Source organism: Gracilinanus agilis, chromosome 5 (assembly GCF_016433145.1).
Source record: "Gracilinanus agilis isolate LMUSP501 chromosome 5, AgileGrace, whole genome shotgun sequence".
Classification (NCBI taxonomy): Eukaryota; Metazoa; Chordata; class Mammalia; order Didelphimorphia; family Didelphidae; genus Gracilinanus; species Gracilinanus agilis.
The window spans coordinates 287,542,098-287,547,197 of record NC_058134.1 but is presented as its reverse complement, the minus strand read 5'-3'; positions in this window follow the sequence as shown (position 1 = coordinate 287,547,197).

Genomic DNA, 5,100 nt, shown 5'->3' with positions numbered 1-5,100 from the left:
TCTCTCTCTCTCTCTCTCTCTCTCTCTCTCTCTCTCTCTCTCTCTCTCTCTCTCTCTCGTCTCTCCTATCATCTATCCACCACGTGACCCAGTAGAGAAAATGACCCAAGACCAGCAAAGAGAGATGTGGGCTCCCCCTGGGCGCGCTGTACTACTCGTGTTATGGGAGATGCTCTATTCCTTCCAGGGGAGCCTCCCCTGTTCCAGCATCACACAGTAGCCCCATGTCAGCATTACATGTGGGCATCCCAAACACTGTTTGGAAACTTCGGCCCTGGAAATGACTTTTCAAAGGTTCTTTTTCTCTTTCCCCTCCTTTTCCTCCTTTCCTCTTAGTCTAATTTTTTTATCCCTTCCCTTCAGGCTTAGAATCAATCCTGAGTATCAGTTCTGAGGCAGAAGAGTGGGAAGGACTGGGCAATGGGGGCCAAGTGACTTGCCCAGGGTCACACAGCTAGGCAGGATCCACCCAGCTGCCCTCTATCGCTTTTAATGAGATTTTCACCTCCCCACTCTGGAAACTTATCTTTGCTGTAAACAGGCCCTTCCTCCAGCTCCATTATTGGAGTGTGTAATTTTTTTAGGGCTGCAGATTTTATGACACTTCGGGGTATTGTGATTTTACGGTGTGTTTACTGGAGGAAAATCTTGTTTTATTCCCAATTTTATTTTCCATCTTTTTGGGTATTGTCCACAAGCCTTACAGGAACAAGATTCCACTCCCCGCTACACAATTTATCTGCTGCTAACATAAAAATGCCATCATGCAAAATGTTTATTAACGTTATTGCTCTATGGCAGGGCCAGCAAATATTTAACCATTGCGGGGCTTTCCATGGTGTCTGATCTCTGTGTTTCTCTTTAAAAAAGGGGGGGGAGGGGAAGCTGGGTGAGAGCCAGGCCTAGAGATCAGAGGTCCTGGGCTCAAATCTGACCTCAGACTCTTCTTAGCTGTATGACCCTGGGCAAGTCACTTAACTCCCACACCTCAGCCTTTACTGCTCTTCTGCCTTGGAGCAGATAAATAGTATTGATTCTAAGATGGAAGGTAAGAGGTTGAAAAAAATTCTCTTGCTTTTTTTGCTTTTTTCTCAATCACAAAAACTTCCAGGATCTCTCCCTCTCTTCCTTCCCTGTGAGCCATCCCGTATAAGAAATACTTTTAAAAAAAATCTCTTATTTGCATGTAAAAACAATTTTTAACATTCATTTAAAAAAACATTTAAGTTCCAAATTCTCTCCCTCTTGCTGTCCCCTTTCCCCTCACCAAGAAGACAAGCACAAACTATCTTTTAAAAAGAAAAAAAAAACAGGAAAAAAAATCAGCAAAACTATTGATAAAATAGGTTCTAGGTACATTTGAACACTTTATCGAACATTTATTATATTCTGTGACTCTCTCCAGTGAGCCAATGGGAATGGCCACTGCCATTGTGAATGTCTCGCCTATGTGAAGGAGTTCAGGTCTATTTCCATTTTTTTTTTAAATTCAATGATATTTTATTTCCCCAATTGTGTGTAATAACAATTTTTAACATGTTTTCTGAAATCATAGGATCCAAATTGTCTCCCGCCTCCCTCTCTTCTCTTCCCTCACTTGGATATGTGCATATTATTCTGCAACCCCCCCCCCTCCCCTCTTACTTTCTATCTTAGCACTGATACTGAGCACTGGTTGCCAAGAAGAAGAGCAGTAGTAAGCACTAGGCAATGAGGGTTAAGTGACTTGCCCAGGGTCACACAGCTAGGAAGTATGGAGGTTAGATTTGAACCCAGGACTCTCCTGCGCTTCCACATTTCACTGACCTGGGCTTTTTTGCTTTTATTCCTATAAACAATTAAGAAGCATTCCCCTTATTTTTCCAATAACAACCCTACAGATAAAATGTCCAGCCAGCCCCACAGTGCCTGACAGCATAGACTTTTGCATATTTCCCTCATTAATTCCTTGAATAAATATATCAGCACTTTTGTGGTAGCAAAGACTTAGAGACAAAGTAGGTTCCCATTAATTGGGAAATGTCTACATTGTGGCATATGAATATACTATAGTGTTCTCTAAGAAGCAATGAGTGTGATGAATATAGAGAAGACAGAAAGGCTTACATGAACTGATGCATAGTGAAGAAAGGAGAACCAGGAACACAATCTCCTATACAGAACCACTTCAATGATGGAAATGGGGAAAAACGAATAATTCCAAACCAATAGATGCTGAATGTTGCTGAACTGTAAAAGAGAAGCTTGGCCCCCCCAAATATATATGAAAAAGATATCTCACCCTTTTCCCCAGTTTGGGGTCCATGAATATGATATGAATTATTATAATTAGTATCTGATGTTTTTCAAAATAATAATTGGTTTTGCAGAACTTTTACCCTTTTATATATATGTTTACAGACATAAAGATATACACAAAATGTTTTAATGGATTTATTTATATCATTTATATTTATATCATATATATGTAATATATATTTATATAATTTGTTATTAAATAATCTTGTATCTCTTCCCTTCTCAAAAATTCATCTCGTATAACAAAAAATGTTTTTATTTTTAAAAAGGAACTTTCTAGGTGTCTCCCAGGCATGGAGACAGGAGGTCCAAGGTTCAAATTTGGCCTTAGACACTTCCTAGCTGTATGACTCTGGGCAAGTCACTTAACCTCTATTGTTTAGCCCTTACTGCTCTTCTGCCTTATAAACAACCCTTAGGATCAATTCTGAGACAAAAAGTAAGGACTTAAAAATAAATTATTTTTTAAAAAGGCTTTTTGATCATGGAGTGTTAGTAGTGTTGAAATGCCTATCTGTCTCCTGATATAAAGGGCAGATGTTGGTGTCCAATATATCTAGACGTAATAGATATAAGAAGAGTGTGTTAGAGCCAGCTCCTACCCAGCTTGGGAAGAGTTGATCATTAAATTTTCAGTGTAAATATTTATGCCTTGGAAATCAGCAAATGCTATCAATTCAGGACTTAATTTGTTGTTTTGTTGATGCCAAGATTTATGAAAGTGATGGAGAAAATGTTAATAATGCAGACCAAACTTAAAGTATTTTTTGCAGTTTTGGGGGAGCCAGTTATTAAATATTTATGTGCAAATCCTTGGAGATACATGTGCATATACTCACATTTATTTAATAATTAGTATCTATGTGTGCATATATGATCAAAAACCCTTCTCCCCCAAAGATAAGTAATTAAAGGACAGGAACAAAGAGTTCTCAAAATAAGAGCTGAAAACTGCTTACAAACAGCATTAAAGAATGTTCCAGTCAATAATAATAAGAGAAATGCAAATTGGAACAACCCAGAGATTTGACCTCATGTCCCGCAAATTGCTAATGATGATAAAAGATGGGAATAATTGGTGTTGAACAAGGTTGTTTGTAGAGCTCTGGAAAGCAATTAGGGATACAAAGTGAATAAAAAATCCAGACGTTTTGACCCAAAAATCCTACTAGTAGGCATATCCCTGAAGTAGGTCATTGATAAGAGAAAATTTCCACGTACACCAAAATAGTTATAACAACCTTCTGGAGGCAGCAAAGACCTAGAAAAAGGGAGACGTTTATCCACTGGGCACCTGGGGAATGGCTAAACAAATTATGATATATTATACATATTATATATAATACATATATTTATTATATATACATATATATTATTGTAAAATGTTTAGAGGATTGAAAAATAATATTCAGCAAAGCCAAGCTAGGGGAGGTCTTCAGGAAGCACTCAGTGAATTACCAGGACCCATTTGATGATTCATACATTCTTGATGTACTGATAATAGGAGATAATGCCTAGGAATTACTGTTTGGCCACCCTCTGAGAAATAGAAGCTGCATTGGAAAGGAGAAGCTTGAGAGTAGTTAGGTGCTCAGTGGATGGAGAGGCAGGTTTAGGGATGGAAGATTCTGGGTTCAAATATGGCCTCAGATATTTCCTAGCTGTGTGACCCTGGGCAAGTCACTTTACCCCCATTGCCTGGCCCTTATTGCTCTTCTGCCTTGGAACCAAAACACAGATTAATGAAAGGGAAAGGTGCTGGGGAAAAAAAAAAAAAGAATGAAAAGAAATTTGAAACTCTCAGAATTAAAGCAGGTTTGCATGACAAATGATTGGAGGGGTTTTGGAGATATGAATTGGTCTAGCTATCCCGGAAATCAATGTGAATCTGTGTTCCAGAAGTCATTAAACCATATCTATCATCTGACCCAGAAATACTACTACAAGGCTTGTATCCCTAAAAAGAACAAAGAAAAAGGGGGAGAGACCCCACATATACAAATATACTTGGAATGACTCTTCGTTGTAGCAAAAAAAAAAAAAACTCTAGAAATTATGGGAAAGTTAGTCAGTTGGGGAATGTTTGGATAAATGATTAAGGTCATGAAATATTATTACATCATAAGAAATGACAAAAGGTCATTTTCAGAGAAATCTGGGAAGACTTATATGAACTGATGCAAAGAGAATTGAACACAACTAGAAGAACAAGACATAATAACAACTGAGAAATGCTAGGTGGTATAGTGCATAGAGTGATCAGCTTGGAGTCAGGAGGATCAAATCTGATCTCAGATATTTCCTAGCTGTGGGACCCTGGGCAAGTCATTTAATACCAATTGCTGAGCCTTTACCCCTTCTGTCTTGGAGCTGATATCAAATTTAAAACAGAAGGTTTAAAAAAAAATCCAATGGCAAGACAAAAGTCAGGATGACTAGCGATGGTCTGAGATACAATGGATGACCTTGGCTTCTTCCATGTCTGACCAAGCTCTAAACCCTCCCAGCACCTACTTTAGCTGCTTTCTTGGACATTGGAACAAATTGTTTTCATCCTTCTATTCCACTGGGGGAAGTCTTCATCTGCTTAGTGGAGGCACCCCATAACTCACTGACTGGTTTGAGGACTTTCAGCTATCCTCAACCTGATTTAGCTTGTGGGATGTTGCCGCTGTGCATCCTGCAGCTTCTTGGAGATGAGAATTGGGTGATGGGTGGACATAAGATGAGAATGATCTTCTGGTCTTCTTCTGGTCTATTGTAGATTTGTAGGATGTATTCTTGAGGAGAAGGTCTTGATGC